The following is an 18,811-nucleotide window of genomic DNA, read 5'->3' as shown; positions in this document are numbered from 1 at the left end:
CACCGCAGCCTCGACCTGCTGGGCTCCGGCGATCCTTCCGCCTCAGCCTTCCAAGTAGCCGGAATTACAGGTGCGTGATACCACGCCCGGCTGATCTTTTGATTTATTGTAGAGATGAGGTCTCACTGCCCAGGCAGGTCTCGAACCCGCGGGCTCAGGCGATCCACTCACCTCAGCCTCCCAAAGGTGCAGGATTACAGGCTGAGCCACCGAGCCCGGCTAAAATGAGTTTTTCATTGCTACAATAATTACAGAACAAGTAGTTCCAAATGAATGATAAAGATTGCTGATATGATTACTTCCTTTCCCTCAATAATTCTGTAAAAAAATAATCTGTTTAGCCTTGGAACTGACTTTTTTTTTTATTCTCTTAGCTAGCTAGCATTCAGGTCATGTTTCGTCCAAAGAGTTCACAGACCCTGTTTTTAAAAAAAATTAACTTATACAAAAGGTGAACTGTGAACATTTTTTTTTCCCAGTGGCTGTGAACACTTCTTAAAGCCTAACAGTAATAAGCCTGAGCTATGGTAGAAAGAAAAAAAACCCTCAAAACACAACAATTTCAAAAGTCTTTGGGAGAAATGAGTTGGCTGTCATGAAAGCTTTCACTCATACTCTTTTTAGGTCAGATTTATGCTTCTTCTCATTGGCAATTAGAATCACTGCTCTTCTGACCTTTTCTCCTCTCTGTTAATAAATCCTGAATTATGTTTTTATAGTGACTTTATGATGCTTTGACATCTTGGGGCTTTGTGGACCAGGGAAGAGACTGTCCCTCTGAGGGTTTGCTAATTCCCAAAAATCACAACTTGCCTGGGAATATACCCGTGACAAGCAAACCAACCCACCAAGAGTCTATACTGACCCCTTCAATCAGGCTCTAGCAGTCAGGGATATTGTCTCCCTGCGTGCCAACCAACTAGGAACCACAAGCCCTCCAAAATATTATAGTGAAGAGCCCGCCAAAATATTATGCAAACTATCCAATCCTAAACCTGCTCAGTTTGCCTACCCAACCTAGCCCATGCATTCCCATGAAAAACACAATGAAGGCTCTGGACCTTGTTTTTCCTGGCTCCCCCTGCCTCCTGTGTTGTGTAGCATACCCCATCTTCTTGGAAACTATAATATAATTATCTACAACAATCATCTCCTGCTTTCTAGGCCTTACCATACCTGGATAATAATAAAACCTAACACTGTAAAAGTCTTCCTTTTTCAACCACAGCAAGTGAATGCTAATCCTTCCTCTTCACCAAAGAAAGGGGATCTCAGGATGGGGAAAGGAGGAAAAAAATAAGAATATTTAGAAATTCTTAGCTCCTTTAAGTGCTTTAGGGGGATCTGGCCACAGTAATAACACTGTTTTTTTCTGTTTTTGGGGGGGTCATTTATCCAAGGTAGATTAGTGACTGAGGACAGACAGGAGGATCCAACATAACCGATCCCTGACTTTTACAGAGTGTATGAAGAGGCGCCTTCTCCATTCTAAAATAAATGGGTACCACATCACCCATTATTTCAAACCTGTTGAACTCTGTGGAAAGAGCAGGTCCCCTGGTGACTCTGTAATTTCCCACATTATACTTTATGGGATCTTGACTTCTTCATTAGTGGGTTGAAGTTTTTGTGTGTAAAGCACAGTTAGCATTTGAGGTGTGTGTATATTTATAAATGAACAAGACTTCTGACTGTATTTAGGATATTTTTTAATATCAAATAAGAAACAATACAAACAGTATTAGTAAAGGATGCCATTAAGCAACAGACAATATATCTCAGATATTTTGCAAACATCAACTAGTAATAACAATAGTTACATTTATTGAGTGCCTATAACGTCCAAGCACTTTTTAATGTTCTTTCCATCTTATAACTTTTAATCCTCACAACACCCCTAGGAGGATGACCCATTAAGTACTTGGTCTAATACCCCACAAATGGCAAGAATCTAGTAGTTTGGCTTCCAGTGGTTGTGCTTATAATCTCTCTCTCTCTCTCTCTCTCTCTCTCTCTCTCTCTCTCTGTTGTTTTTCATATGTGTGAAACACCCCCCAAAATAACTGTTTCCCAGAAGTGCTTTGCTCCCTGGCCAACCCTTCAGTGTGTCATGAACAGTGAGTGATGCTGAACTGGCATGAAGCACACCATTAGCAGTTTCTTATCAGTACAAAGTAGGTTGACTTATATGGGGCAAAGCCTCTCATATCATTAACACCACACTTCACCAGCCAAACCAACTTTTTCAGCTATGCAGAGGTATAAAATCAGTAGAAAAGACACTTAACTAGGAGTCAAAAGACATAAATGCAAATCCCAACTATATGACTTATTCAGGGCCCTTTCACCTCTATCAGTTTTCTCATCTTAAAATAGGAATAACATCACAAGTATGCTGAAAGGATTGAATGGAATCATATATACCAAAGAGTTCTGCAAACTTTAATGACAAATATAAAAGTAACATGTGTCAAAAATCAACTGTAAGTGAACTTGGGGGCTAGGTGGGTCACTAAGTGTGCTGCCATGTTGGAGACTAAGCGAGCAACCTTATAGAAGACTGGTCTTAATCTGTTTTGAGACAAAATATTTTATTAAGAGAACATAGAGAAACATTATGGGATTCATGATGCACAACTTAAGAAAGATGGAAAAAGCAAGTCAGAGAGGGCTGGATACAACACGGTAACCATATGTAATCATGATCACCTCCTAGGAACCAACATGCATGGACTTTACAACTAGTGGGGAAACTACTTCTTTAATAAAGCCACAGCATTGTTCTTTATAATATGAAGGAAAAATTCCAAACACTGACCATGAGGATAGCCAAAGATTAAGCCTAATTTCACTCTAAACAAACAACTGCTTTATTTTCTTGCCTCTTAACTTTTAGTATATTAACTCCAATCTCAAAATGCTTCTGTTACAGTCCAGAGCATAATTTTCATGCTTACATTACTTCAAACATTTACAAAAAATTCCTGGTTGTTTAAAAAGTCAATTATAAATATAATTGAATTTTTAAAATTAGAGGAACATAAGTAGATGTATATTACTGCTGTCAAGGTGGGAAGACTATAGTTGAACTTCATGGAAGAATCACAACAGTGAATATACCAAGTTCTCAACAATATAGAAATATACTTCTATAGGTTAATAAATTAAAGAAAACAAAATTTAAAAGCTAAGGAAGTTTGAGAAAATATTCAAAATGACAAAACATGAACAGCTTTATTATATAAAAACAGCTTACAAAGATCAATCAAGAAAATACTAAGAGCCGCAAAAAAAAAAAAAAATTGGAGAAAGGCATAGGCAGACAATTCAGACAGGGAAGATGCCACCAATATACAAACATGGACAAACTTCAACTTGAGAGAAACACAAACTAAAACAAAGACGCCACTGTCAGCATATTAACTTAACACAAAATATTTAAGATACTACATCCCCAGAATCTGTGTAGTGCTCTCATGCATAGCTGGCAGCAGCACAAACCACTCCAACACTTTGAAAATTTGGCAAAGTGTGTTAAAGCCTTAGATATGCTTCTATACCTGAACTCAGAACATATTCTTGAAAGGTGAACAACGACTAAGATAATCCAAATCATGGGGATTGTTAATAGGCATGAAGATTCCCATAATTGCAAAAAAAAAATGTGTTAGAGTAAGAGAGGAAAAAATTAAAATATCCCAAATAACCAGAAGATGATTTAAATGTGAAGGTCCAATCAAGGACATACAATACAGTAGTGAAACATTATGGAAAACATGAAGGACCACAAGAATACTTACAATTATTTAGTGAAAAATATATATACAAATTTAGATAGACAGACAGACATAGATAAATATACAAATGTATACAAAGTTTCTGGAAGGAAGTATTCTAAATGCCAAATCGTTTTATTAACAGGGTTAGAATTATCAAAGATTAAATAGCTGGTCCAATAACTCTGCCAGTTAAGTGGCAGAGTTGGGTTCAAAACCAGGCCGTAGCTCTATACAATTCTGATTCTCTCAATGATTTTTCTTTTTTTCTTTTTTATTATGGAAATAGTAAACATACAAAAAAGAGAGTAAGAGGTTCTAGCATTATGAACTTCCATGTTCCCATCACCCTGCATCAACATTCTGTCTCATCTCAGCTACCCTCCTCCTCAACACTTACGTAGTTGTTGAGGGAATACTTTATAGCAAACCCCAGACACCGTATCATTTCGTCCATAATTTGTTTTGTATCTCTACAAAGGACTTTGTATCTAGCCAGAGCTCAATTCTTTCATATTTTCCTAAAAATTATTTTACAATTGATGTGTTAGAATCAGGATCCAACCAATGCCCCTATTAAAAAAAAAAGGCAAAACAGCTACCTCTATACAAGTATATATATTGTATGGAAAAAAAAAAAGGGTGAAAAGAATGCACATGGGAAGTTAACATGATCAGGAAAGGAAGACTAGAGAAGGGGGGAGGGGTAAATCACATTTCTAAACACATTTTTATACTGTCTTCCCTGTGGCAATGAGCACATATGTATGTTTTTTAGAAATGCTTGCAGGCCTTGAACTACACAGAAAAGTTCAATTCCAGAGCCCTGTGGAGCAGCCCGTGGCCAGGGATCCAAGGCAGCAGATGGCCTCCTAAGGAACACTGATCACATAAGGTTTCCTCTTGGCAACTCTGCCAAAAAGGCTTTTGGGGGGAACTTGTCCATTCCTCTTGCAAATCAATTATCTTAAGAAAGTAATTATAACAAATAATACTCCCTACATTAAAGAAAAAGAGAGGGAAAACAATAATTATTGATTAAGAGTTCCCTACCCCTCAATGGACTTGGCTAGAACTGTCATCATATTCTTTCTTTTATTTATTTATTTATTTTTTAGTTTAAGTCTCACTCTGTCGCCCAGACTGGAGTGCAGTGGCACGCTCCCGGTCACCGCAGCCTCAACCTGCTGGGCTCCGGTGATCCTTTCGCCTCAGCCTTCAGAGTAGCCGGAATTACAGGCATGCGCTACCACGCCCGGCTGATTTTTTGATTTATTGTAGAGATGAGGTTTCACCAAGTTGCCCAGGCGGGTGTCTTGAACCCGCGGGCTGAGACAATTCACTCACCTCGGCCTCCCAAAGTGTGGGATTACAGGTTGAGCCATCATATTCTTTCTTATGCTCCGAGCGCTTAGCCCAGCGCCAGACACTCAGTAAAATGGTGGCTGAGATGGACAGATCTGGGGACACATGGGATTCCTGAAAGGCTCTTCTTCTGGCTCTTCACTAAAAGCAGCAGAGACCCCAAAGGTCTTGTGAAATTCTAGCTACGAATTTAATTTAATTAGTGAAAAATATATATACAAATTTAGATAGACAGATAGATGTAGATAAATATATAGACGCATACAAAGTTTCTGGAAGGAAGTATTCTAAATGCCAAATCGTTTTATTAACAGGGTTACAATTATCAAAGATTAAATAGCTGGTCCAATAACTCTGCCAGTTACGTGGCAGAGTTGGGATTCAAAACCAGGCGCTAGCAGTATATAATTCTGATTCTCTGAATGATTTCACAGATGTGGCCTTCAAGAAGGATGTCAGCTAGATTTGTTCCACTGGAGAATATATACCATTCCTTGATTCTGTGCTACATTCCACGCAGTTTTTAAAAACCAATAAAGTTGTGCCACAAGAGTAACCACCAAAAACCACTGTAGAAACCGAAAGCCCTAAAAGTTTACAATCAACCACCCAAGATAGCACCTATTGATTCTTAATCCAATTTGTGCCACAGAAAATTAGATGAATCTAAACCACAAAGATTTAAGCAGAACAACTTCTTTTCTATGGGTCACCGTCAGGTAACAACAGGTCAAGTTCAAATCTGATCTATAATTTTAAGGTCCAAGAGGTGAAAAGTTTGATATTCTAGTACTGCTTCCATACAGAATTATCAAAAAACCAGAGATTCTAATTTGTAGGTTAAGATATTTGATGCTATATCCCCTTTTTCCCCATCAAAAAATATTTTAAATGTTTAAACCAAGATGAATTTTTACCTCATAAATCTTTGTATTAGAAAACTTCTTTTTCAACCATCCTTTAGTCCTGAAAAAACTAGGTCAAAATTGATTAAAGTTTGATTTTCAATTTTAAAAATCCACCTGTAAAAGAGGGTGGGACCATACTGAGAATATATAAAAAAGATTCTAGGCCGGGGTTGGTTGCTCAGCCGATAATCTCAGTACTTTGGGAGGTCGAAGCGAGTGGATTGCCTGAGCCTGCGAGTTCAAGACCAGCCCAGGCAACTTGGCGAGACCTCGTCTCTACAATAAATAAAAAATTAGCCAGGTGTGGTAGTGCGCGCTTGTAGTTCCGGCTACTTGGAAGGTTGAGGCGGAAGGATCACCAGAGCCTAGCAGGTCGACGCTGGGATAGCTGCGAGTGTGCAGTTGCACTCCAGCTTGGGCAAGAGTGAGACGCCATCTCAAAAAAAAAAAAAAAAAAAGATTCTAATGTTTCAGTTCTAAATAATGAAATGTCCCAATAAAGGTAGTAATTTTTTTCTGTTTTAAGGATGAACTTGTCTTCAACAGAAATACATTTGAAATACCATTATTTAAAATGCTACTAAAGTACTGTGTTTCTACAGACACTTTGCCTCTCTGCCCCTGCAAGGGAATCAACTGTTGTTGAGGACAATTCCTACTTTAGTTACCACAGAGCAAAACCCTGGTCCTTTTTCTGCTCACTGTTCATTCCTGGAGGTTAGCCCAATAAAAGCTAAGGTAGGAATGGAGGGATTCAGTTCAAGCAGAATTTATCCATTTAGAGTTCTATATTAAATTTTAGACATCCGATTAGCAGTGTTACTGATGAAAATCAAGAAAGGTACAGAATAGGTACCTATGTGACCAATTGCTGTAGTATAATTGCTGAATGACTAAGGCAATCACACACAGAGCATTTATATCAAATACAAGCCTAGAGCATTTCACAGTCCCTGTTAAATATACCAAAGTTCCCAAAATACAAGTTAATGTCTATACACTGTTACTTGACTATTTATCAAGATTCTCTCCCTCTCTCTCTGTACACGCACACACACACACACACACACACACACACACACACACACACACACACACACACACAAAGAATCTTTACTTCCTAGGTAAAAGTCATAAGGTGATGACTAATACTATGCATAAATTTTGCCATAATTGACAAAAAAAAGACCACATCTTGTATGATTCCACTTAAATGAAAGTTCAGAATAAGTGAATCCATAGACATAGAAAGTATATTAGCAGTGGCTGGAGGAAAGGAAAATGGGAAAGGACTGATAATGGATTCGAGGTTTTCTTTTGTGGTGATGAAAATGTTCTACTCAGATAGCAGTTGGTGACGGTGGTACAACTTTGTAAACAACTGTGCTTCAGAATTCCTGTGAGCATTAGGTTAACATCATTAGCACCACAGAGAACCCAAAAAATGAACACAAAACACAAGATAATATCATTTTTTATGTAAGGTCATAGGTAGGGGATCTTGTTTTAATCTTCTGCATATGGTCAGCCAGTTTTCCCAGCACCATTTACTGAATAGGTTCTCCTCTTCAGTCATTGGTGATGGAGGCTTTGTCAAAGATGAGCTGGATGAAAAATTGGTCTATATGCCTGTTCTTGCACCAGTACCAGGCTTTTTTGATTATTGCAGCTTTATAATAAAGTTTAAAGTCTGGGTGTGTGATACCTCCTGCTTTGTTTCTTTTGTTGAGGACTGTTTTGGCTATTCAAGGTTGTTTATGTTTCCATATGAATTCCTGTATTGTCATTTTCAGGTCTGAGAAGAGTGTTGCTGGTAATTTAATGGGTATTGTGTTAAATCTGTAGACTGACTTGGGTAGGATGGATATCTTAACAATGTTGATTTTTCCAATCCATGAGCATAGAATATTTTTCCATTAGTTTGTGTCATCTTTGATTTCTTTGAGCAGTTTTTTGTAGTTTTCATTGTAAAGGTCTTTCATGTCTCTGGTTAGGAAGATGCCAAGGCATTTTCATTTTTTTTGCAGCTACTGTGAATGGGATTGTGCTTTCAATTTGGGTTTCTGTTTGTTTATTGTTGGTGTATAGAAATGCAGCTGTCTTTTGCACAGATAACATTTTTTTAAAAATACCCAACACTGTTAAATTACTGAAGTCTTCTGATTCCAGATCAGATGAGGCTAACAAAAACCATGGCCAAGACTGAGGGGGTACAAGGGGGGGAAAAGGCTGTACCCTCTCAGGGATAGATACATCATTAGGCATTAATGCTCAGGGTTAAGTGTAGCAGGAAAACAGCAGAACCACCACAAGTCCCACATGTCAACCTCTCAGGAAAATGTCAGTAGCCTGGACTTTCTAATCCTTGTCAAACATCAACAACACCAACTCCACTCCAGCAAGACTGCCAGGAAGACAGGGAAAAAGAAGCTAAACAATGCAATATCAAAAGTCTTTATATGTTTATTCAAATAACAAAATTCAAATACTCCTTCCTCAGTTCTCTGTAAACATCTCAAAAAGAATGTTCAGGAATGAGTGAGGGACAAAAATCAAGAAAATATTACTAAGCTATTTATAATGAAAGAATTAGAGAAAAAGAGACTATCCTAAATTTATACTGTTACACAAAAAACAAAATTTTATTTGTCTTGACTTGTCAAATCTTTAGGATGAAATAAGTCAATATCACTACTGACAAATATAATAAGAACAGTAAGCAGCCATGCCAAAATCAATGCAGAATTTCAAAGAAGACCAAGGAATCAACTGGCAGCTTAAATTGGTTAATTTCACTAAAATTGTTAAACATGATAGGATGTCACTAACTCCCAGGTTCTCTACATGAGCAGAGTTGGATTAATTTGATCCAAATTTTATATAATAGCTTTCCTAATTTCTAAAAATACATCAACTTTGTCACTTATCTTACAATTTCTGCTTTGCTTCTCTAGCTCTATCTCAAAAGAAACTTCTTGAAAGCCATAAATCTTGAGACAGTGAAAGCAAAATAATCATAGCACTTCACAGTGCCTCCGGCATCTCTGAGCTATGAGGGCTGAAGCAGGCAGATACTGTGGGAAGTGCCTGTGGCAGGGACAGCGCAGAGTTCATTCAAGCTGCACCACAGCTGGGAGGGATTGAAGCTGCGAGCTGAGTCGAGCTTGGGAGAAGCTCTGGGCACAACTCAGGCATCCGAAATAAATTAAAGTAAACAGTATTGCTCACTCATCCACCCTGTTAGCAGCCTCTCGGCTGAGCTGGAGACCACACACTCAGACCACACAGCGCCAGCTGAACTCCCTTGCACGCAACATCTACAAGCTGTCACTAGGCAGCAGTCTGGAGAGAATGAGAAGGATGGGGGAAGGAGCAAGGAGGTCGATGGGGTGGGGGAAGAGGGAGGTGACAGGAGAGGCTTCCCTAGTGCAGTTGGGGAGAGTGGTGTGTGGTTGTATGGGGGGGAGGGGTAGAAGCCATAGCCTTACTGAGAAAACAAGCTGTTCATGGTCTTGTGCAGTCCTGACCTGCACTCTCCATACCAATTTGGTAGCTGATGAAGGATTAACAAAGCATCCATTTAACATCAATTAACCTCCTATCCATCACAGGTCAAAAGTCAAAATTACTATTACAAAAACATTTCACTGAAATACAGACAAAAGTCTACATTTTTTTTACAATTTTATACTGTATACTTCAATCACTGCATTTTCTTTACAGATGTACTATATTAATTTTAACCTCTCTGCCCCTTTTCCATTAGCTAAGTATACGAGGATGAATTTAAAGTGTTTTTTGCAAGAGAGGTCAGAAAATTTTAATTTTATAATTTTCCCAAATTTCATTGAGCCATAATCTTAATTTTCCAAAAACATTTATTGGTAGAACAAAAGACAGTAGTTATTTTTTACAGAACAGGCTAAAAATACATAGTAAAAATGAACTAGTAAAAATAATATAAAGAAAAAATGAGAAAATGAAGCCACAACCAAACAGGAGTTTTAGAATCATAAAAGCAGTTAGTAAAAACAGTTTTACTGATTTCAATAGCACACACAAAAACTCTGAACAAAACAAGCAATCAGGGTATCCCCTTGTCATGCCCCCAGACGGTTCAGCTAAAGGGAGAAAACCAGGAACTGGAAAAATATAAGTTCCAACTCACACAGCCCTTGGAGAACTTTTACTAAACAGGCCAAGAAAAGCCTCATGATGTTAAAGCACTATTTTCCTAAAAGATTAGGCTATAGAAAAGTGAATGTCTCCCCGCACAAACAACAACAAAAAAAAGAAAAGTAAAGAAAACAGAAAACCTCCCAAAGCCCACTCTTCCCCACATGCTACCCAAACTAGTAGCATCAGAATCACCAGGGAATAAATCAGAAGAGCAGAATCTCAAAGCTCGGCTCAATCCCACTAAGTGAAAATCTGCACTGTAACAATCTGTGTACACATAGACATCTAAGAATCACCAGGGACCCTCACCTTGAGAACCACTGTAGATCCAGAGAACCCTAGAAAACTCTAGTTGCAGAGGTGCCTAGTGAGTTTATACTCGGCCAGACTGTCAGAGCACCCTGCAACAGAACCAAAGTGTAGAATTTACCACACTTTCCTAAGGGGATCTCCCAGAGATATTGGGAAAAGGGATCGGGAGAATGCTAATTTCTCTCCTCAGTTCTCTGTAAACTCAGACTCCACTCTTCCTAAATAGGGTCAGGGTCAAGTTATATCAGTACTGCTATAAATTTTAACATCTAACAGCACAGAATGGGAGGCACAATCAGAGACAAGGTCATGAACTCTGTGGTCCAGTTTTCTAAATTAATCACCTTTCTCCTCCTGATCCATCCAAAAACTGTGGTTCATAAAAATATAACAATGCACAAATGTGAATAAAACCATGGGGTTCAAATTGTTCAGAGAAAGAACCTGATAAGAGGTCCTAACTAAGACAACTTACTGGGTGTCAGAAGGGAAGGTCTGAAGAGATTAGAAATAATGCATCCCTGCTTTCCTAGCCCTCTTTTTACAGTTCTTTTCCTTCTTTACCTCTACAAACAAAAAATAATTGAACCATCTATGGTTTTAAATGAAAGCATAAATGTTTTTATTTTTATTCTTTTGGGGAAAAATGCAGTAATTTAATAAACACTATAACTGATAAAAGGCACTTTTTTTTTTTTTTTTTGAGTTGGAGTCTCACTCTGTCGTCCAGACTGGAGTGCAGTGGCCGCTCCCGGCCACCGCAGCCTCGGCCTGCTGGGCTCCAGCGATCCTTCCGCCTCAGTCTTCCGAGTAGCCGGAATTACAGGCATGCGCCACCACACCCAGCTGATTTTTTGATTTATTGTAGAGATGAGGTCTCACTGCCCAGGCGGGTCTCGAACCCGCAGGCTCAGGCAATTCACTCACCTCAGCCTCCCAAAGGCACGGGATTACAGGCTGAGCCACCGAGCCCGGCTCGATAAAAGGCACTTTTAAAAAATTTATTCATCCATTCATTTTTAAAATGAGAAAAAAAAAAACATAGACCTTCCCTCCTGCTACAATGTTTGGAGATAAGGAATACCGGAAGAAAAAGTATATATAAGGTGATCAGGAAGCAATACTGGAAGCAAGACAGTATACAGGGAAAGTCTGACAACTTGGCTCCTAGAGCCCCCATGTAACTGATCTGTTACATAAATACTGGGTTACTCAGCTAGTCTTGTAAAACAAGTGCTGGATTCTATCTTAATTGGAACAGTTACTCATAAGTCTCCTTTATTTCCCAGGAACCATAAAGCCCCCTACCTTGACTACCCTAAGTCTCTTCCTGAAGGACGAGAACCTTCACTACGTTGCACAGGAAAAGGCTACAAGTCTAAAGGTGTCTGGTCCCCTAAATGATGCCACTGGACAGTGATGACAGTAAAAAATGAAGTAGGCCAGTGCAAATCCAACCCCCTCCACCCACCCACTCCCAACAAACAAAAGAAAAAAAATGTCAAAGAAGATACACCTGTTAATGGAAGGAAGAAAGAAAGATAGTTTCATATAAGAACATCATATTATTCATTCATAAATCTACTACCAGTTGTACCCAGTGCCCTACCACTCTCTCTTCATTAGATCTACTTGAATAGACAAAACATTAACATTTTAGGAAATGGAATTTTTAGGAAAAAAAAGGTCCAGAGTCTTTTTCCCCCCTCTAGAAAGTCAGATCACTTGAAGAAGATGGAAGAAGTCATTATCAAATAAAATTGATTTTCATCTTTGCTTAGTCCATCAAAAATTGGGATACATACAGTCACCAAGAACAGTGTTGGGCTCCTATATGTCAGAAAAACACAGAGAAACAAATAAACTAAGACTGTGAAAAGGAAGTACTCTCAGATTTGTTCAGTTAAAACAAATATTCATTAAGCACTTGCCATGTACCAGGTACTACACTGGGGAAAAAATGATAGGAACAAGACTTTGTGACTAGGAGGTTGTTGGATGACCTTGGCCTTCAGTAGAGTTTGGGTACTGACACCAGACAGCAGTGGGATAGGTGAGCAGAAGTTGACTACAAACAACTATTTCAAGAAATTTGGCTGAGAAGTGAAGAAGAGAGAAATTTTAACAGAGAAATATGAAATCAAGAGAGGAGTCTACTTTTCATTGTTGTTTCTCTGTGTTGCTTTATTGTGTAAAGGCTGTCAGGACAGAGCCTTTAGGAAGGTATGAAAAACTGAATTAAGTCCTCACAAAGCCAGGAGTGAACAGGATACAAAGCCCACATAAGGGGATTGATCTCAGCATAAACACAATGTCTTCCACTATAACTGGGGAAGGAGGAAATTTTTTTGGCAGAAAGGCCATGGGCTTCTCCTCTGACAACTCTATTATTTATGAAGAAGGTGGTAAGGTCATCTACTAACAGTGGAGAAGATGTGAAAGGATAAGAGCTTTGAAAAGCGTGAAAAAAATACTAAAAATTAGATTCTGCACAGATCAAAAGCAGGGACTAGTGAGGAAAATACTCTAGATTCCTTAATGGTTCAATTGAGACTGTTAAGCATGAATTCACAGGGGCACAAATCTACATACCACGATTTTTCCCAGCTGGTCCTAGGAACCCAGGTTAGCACTACAAAAGGTAAAGAGCTGAGACTTCTAGAGCTGAGAATTCAACTGCCAGATGCTACAGAAAGATGATACAGTTGAGCACACTGACAGGAGAGTAAGCCTCCTCATGAGGTGTAGGGGAAGTGAGTGAGAGTTAGATACTGAGTTTTATATTTCAGAGTGGACCAGCTCCAGGGTCAGGTAGTTCAGTACTGTTTCTCCAGCCACCAGCTCCACTTCTTTGGCAAGTCAGATCCTCCTCTGTGTCTCAGCATACAGCTGGCTCTACTTTCTCCCTTGTCCCTTTGGTTGTTAGCTACTCCTTGCACCTCACCAACCATTCCCTAACCCTGCCCACACCTCTGCCAGTAGCTCCTTTATTAAGATCTCATCGGAGCCACCTGCCATGACTTCTGATTCCTTCTAAGACCCGGACTTTACAAAGACATACATCATGTCACTTACACAGGGCGTTCACTAAAATTAAACAAAAGCCTATTCCTGGCTTTTTATCGTTCAGTAAAATTATGATACAATAAAAGTTAAATTATTTGCCTTCCAAAATCACAAAACTTTAAAAATACAAAGGCTCTTGAAAAATTTACCTATACTTACAAACAAAACTAAGATCCAGCCTACTTACAAACAAAACTAAGATCCAGCCTTGCCAAAGCAACACAGTAGCAGGACACAGAGGGAGAACCTTTGGCACTGCACACCTGTCACTGGGTGCCACTCTGTGCCAGGTACTGTTCTGGGTGCTCATGGAGTCACCTGTGCAGCTCACTTTCTCATAAAGTGAAATCTAGGCCTCCCAAGTCCAAGTGTCTACTATTAGCACCAATATTTATCTGAAGTGGAAAGTATTAAGCTGAAGGAATTGCTAAACTCAAAACAAAAATAAAGCAAACTAAATGCTTTAGTTTTACTCTTAAATGCTGCCAACAGCATTAAGTTAATAAATGTTCAGGAAGTTTCTGACCTGGCCTAATACAATTTTCTGGAAAAAAAATGTTTAACAAATCAGTTCCAAATTCCTTGACCTGTCCTTCAAGGCACTCTACCCATAATCCAAAACACACTCACTCACTGTGGGCTCCAGGTGTGCAGCCCAGAGAGGTTCACATACCTTCCCGCAACACTTCTCCCTCCTTAAGACTTCCCAGCCACTGTAACCCAACAGATCCTGCTCTCCTCTGAACACCTGATATATTTACACTCAATGCTACAGTTCAGTACTTAGCTACTCCTTAATTAAGAGGGGAAAAATGCGCCTTCTAAATCCAGGCAAATCTTATTTATTTCTAATGTATGTGTCAGGCATATCCTAAGACTGCAAGACACAAAAATAATTAAAACTAATCCCTATCCAGCATGAGCTTAATCTTTTGACTAGTATGTAAATACCAATAATAGTTATAGCCCCTAACATAACAAACAGATAAGTGCTGAGTGGTTACTGAGACGGAAAATTTCAAAGCAAGAAGGATTCTTAGAGATAATCTAGTTTCATGTATTCTCTGAATACACAAATGAGAAAACTGAGTCCAAAGGGGCTAAAAAACTCAGCTAGTGCTATAAAGTAGACCAGTGGTAGCCCGAGGGCAAGTGAATGGTTGCTTTGAGGCTTAACCAATATACCTTTTGTCTTTGTGATTTTCAAGTTGAGAACCAAGGATGCCCATTGGTGTGTTCACAGTCTCAAGACTCATATAATTTCTCTCCAATTATTTTAAATTTGTGTGATCATATCAATAATAATTCCTTTAAACTGTACTAAACATACTCTAAAGCATATTATTATAAGTGGACACTACTACCATGTGAGTTCAACAGGCAGGTAGTCAGGGAGTCCAAGTACACATTCCCCAGTGTTTGAGAACAATCAACATTCTAGACTATTACTGATCAGACTGATCAATGTTACTACCCAATTTCAAAATCTTCTACTCTACACTGACCTAAAACATATCCATTCAATAAACATTTAAGTACTACTATGCATGGGGTGCTGAACTAGGAACCCTGTCTAGATTAAGATGAATAAACTGGAGAATGGTGAGAAAGTAATCATAAGAATAACTCTGCAACTAATACTTCATATATGGTCTAATCTTGCAGGTATTTGTATCACACTAGAAATTGGTCAAAATCCCTTGCCAGGAGACTGCCTTTGCAAAAATTTTTGAGTACTAATTTCATTTCCCAGATTCATACATAATGAGCTCACATATATGTGTGGAACGAATGAAATTTTAACCTAGCAAATTAATAATCAGTCATCTTTTAGAAAGTTAACAGAGTTGATCCTTGAGCAACACAGGTTTGAACTGCACTTATATGTGGATTTTTTCAATGAAAATTATACCAAGTGTCTGCCTCTCTTGCCTCCCCTTCTACCTCTACCACCCCTGAGACAGCAAGGTCCCTCCTCTTCCTCCTCCTCTGCCTACTCTACATGAAGACAAGAAGACGATGAGGATGAAAATATTTATGACAATGAACTTTCACTTAATAAATAGTAAACGTATTTTCTCTTCCTTATGATTATCTCAATAACATCTTCTCTAGCTTACATCATTGTAAGAATACAGTATATAATACATACAACATACAAAATATGTGCTAATTGGCTGTTCATGTTATCAGTAAGGCTTCCAGTTAACAGTAGTCTACTAGTAGATTAAGTTTTTGTGAAGTCAGAAGTTATATGGGAACTTCTGACTTCGTGGGAGGTCGTTGCCCCTAACTCTGGTGTTATCCAAAGGTCAACTATAGTTCAAAATGGTATTCAGTACAGGAAACTAAATGCCTGAAAAGAAAAAAAAAAAATTTTCTATAACTTCCAAAAGTTGTCCCAAGTAACACTGAGGGACTCTCTGCTTAAATGTATTAAATTTCTTCTTAATCAAACAGAAGAGAACATCTAAGTACTAAGCATGCATCATCTTTTTTCTAAGACCACTTTGTGAATCACCAACTTTTCACATAAAGAACATCCTTGGGAAGATTTTGGCTTTCAGATCCTTTGTCATTAAAGTAGTCAGTTCGACAAAGCCTGGGCCAGCATACACTAACATTTATAAACAAAATATTATTATGCATTAGGAAATGGATCCACATAATCTCAGAACTAAACTTTCAATGCTGTATAGTGCACACAGATGATTAAAGTGTAGATGATTTGAAAAATGTTTTTAAGTTTGTCTTGTAAGTTTACTCTCAGATTCATCTTTATTAAACTTAAGACAAATTTTCCCTGGCTTATTAGTATGTCGACCTTCAGCACACTAAAAACAGATTGTTTCCGTTTAAAATCGAGTTCTTTCAAGAACCGTTCGTTTCTTGGAATTAACATAAGTCTCTATTTACACTATCTTTGGGCATCAGCAGACTTCCGGGGCTGGGTGTGCACGTCTGGGCCAGCCTGCCGGCCTCACTGGCAGCTGCCATGCAACCACAGATCATCACTCAACCACTATGAGCCGCTGCTTCCCCATCTGTAAAACGGGAAAACACAGCAACCCCCATGCTTACGAGGATCAAATGAGCCAGTGCCTGCTGAGAGCAAGGACCGGCGCCCGGCGAGTGCTTGGCACAGCCCTAACGAAAGCGCACCTAGACCAACCGCCACACCTATCTCAGTCCTTGCTCCTCCAGTAAATTCTCACACTCAGCAGAGGGACAAGTGCACAAGAGAGCAAAGGAGCACGCGGGACGGGCTGCAGCAGAAGACGGGGGGCACGCAGCCGTGCTGCGGAACGCAGAACCCGGCAGGTACCGGGCTTGAGGGGCGCCGACTTTGTGGGGTTCGGCGTAGGGAAGGCGCGGAGCCGTGCAGGAGCCCGGCAGGTGTCCGACGAGGGAGAGGGGAGCGGACCTGGCGAGGCCCGGCGTGGAGGGCGCGGGTACTTGGTCGGAGGGAACAGATCTGGCGGGGCCCGGCGTAGGGGGCGCGGAGCCCGGCAGGTGCCCGGCGTGGGGGCCGCGGACCTGGCGGGGCCCGGCGTGGGAAGGGGGCTGCAGCTAAGCGGGGTAGGACAGGAAGCCCGGCGCAGAGCCCGGCAAGGGCCGGGGGCCCTGGACGGCGCGCACTTACAGCCAAGCCCAGCGGCCGGGCCCTCCAGCGCCCACACGTACCTCCAGTCCTCAGTCGCCGCTTAGCCACACAGACGGGTCCCGGGGGTCTCCACTCAGCTCCGGGACGCGGACGCCCAGGGCCAGTGCCGCACTTCCGCCCGCCAGAGCGCGTCGATCCGCCGGGCAGCCGAGCGCCGAGCGCGTCGATCCGCCGAGCGCCGAGCGCGTCGATCGGGCTGCCGAGCGCCGATCCCCGAACCCGCCGAGCCTCCAGGAAGCAGCAGGACTAGCGGACACAGGAGATGCGCTGAGTCAGGAGGATGCACTTGGGTTCCAGGGACCTGACCGTACGAACGGGCGCGAAAAGGCGTTTTTCGCTGGGCAGTTCTAGTGTTCGGCGAGAGATACGGATGAGAAGGAACAGCTCGGGGGCGACGCGTGCACCGTTTGTCCCTGTGCCTTCAGGTGATCTCAAAGAGGACTTAGCGTGACAGTGCGTTTGTAGGGCCACATTTCACACCTGTGGACCCTGCACAGGGCCAGGAGGTCGCCTGGGTAAGCAGGATGCACCAAATCAGGAGGATGTACAAGGTCAGGATGATCCATATGGTCAGGGGGCTGCACCGGGTCAGAGGGCCCCACCGGGTCAGTAGGATGCATCGGGTCAGGAGGATGCACTGTGCTCATAGGGATGCACTGGGGTTAGGAGAATGCACCGGGTCAGGAGAATATATAGAATCCAGGGCTGCACTGGGGTCAGGGGGCTACGCTGGAGCCCAGGGACTGCACTGGGGTCAGGAGGATGCCCTGGAGTCAGGGGGCTGCATTGGGGTCAGGGGGATGTACTGGTATCAGAGAATACACTGGATCAGGAGGATACCCTTAAGTTAGGGGGCTGCACTGGGGTTAAGAGGATGCACTGGATCAGGAGGATGCCCTGCGGTCAGGGGACTGAAGTGAGGTCAGGAGGATGCGCTGTAGTCAAGGGGATGAAATGGATCAGGAGAGTCTACCGGATCAGAAGGATGCACAGTGTCAGGAAGATGCACTGGGTCAGGGGGAGGCAATGGGTCAGGGAGCTGCACTACTTGATACCCCTGAATGTTGCTACCCACTGAGTGAACACTTTCATCAGCAGGGTACCATGCAGACACTAGAGATAACAAGATGAGTAGAGGACCGTCACATCCCCATCCCCATCATTCCCCGGCTGAGGATAGACCATGGTGTGGAGAGACAAAAAGGAGCATCACTAAGCGACTTCAGCATTCTGGGCAAGAAAGGAGAATGGCAGGCACTAAGGGATGATGAAAAGGGGTCAAACTGACAGTGTGTGCTGATGGCAAAATTGACAAGACTTACTGAGGGCTGTGAGAAAGAAATGGCTCCAAGGTATTGATCTAACCACTAGGTGCTTCTACTAACTAAAATAAGAAAGACCAAGGAAGGAAAAAATTGGGAGGAGAACTAAAAATTCTGTTTTTAAATTTTAAATGCAATTAGACATTCCAGTGAAGATGTTGAGTAGGCCCTTGGAATACGAGGTAACAATGCAGGAGAGATGACAGGACTGGATATATG

At 41.0% G+C, this 18,811-nt stretch overlaps 1 protein-coding gene across 1 annotated transcript in view; it reads right to left on the bottom strand.

Annotated features, from left to right (window-relative positions):
* LOC103256279 (exocyst complex component 2-like) overlaps positions 1 to 17,337 on the bottom strand; it is a gene marked incomplete at its 3' end in the record, with an annotated part of 57,339 nt that extends 40,002 nt beyond the window's left edge. Inside the window, exon 1 of the mRNA XM_008054177.1 lies at positions 17,291 to 17,337. The remainder of the gene's footprint in view (positions 1 to 17,290) is intronic.
* Between the last annotated feature and the right edge of the window lie 1,474 nt (positions 17,338 to 18,811).

Source organism: Carlito syrichta, unplaced genomic scaffold (assembly GCF_000164805.1).
Source record: "Carlito syrichta isolate Samal-C Ts95f unplaced genomic scaffold, Tarsius_syrichta-2.0.1 Scaffold77898, whole genome shotgun sequence".
Classification (NCBI taxonomy): Eukaryota; Metazoa; Chordata; class Mammalia; order Primates; family Tarsiidae; genus Carlito; species Carlito syrichta.
This window is presented reverse-complemented; position numbering and strand designations above follow the sequence as displayed.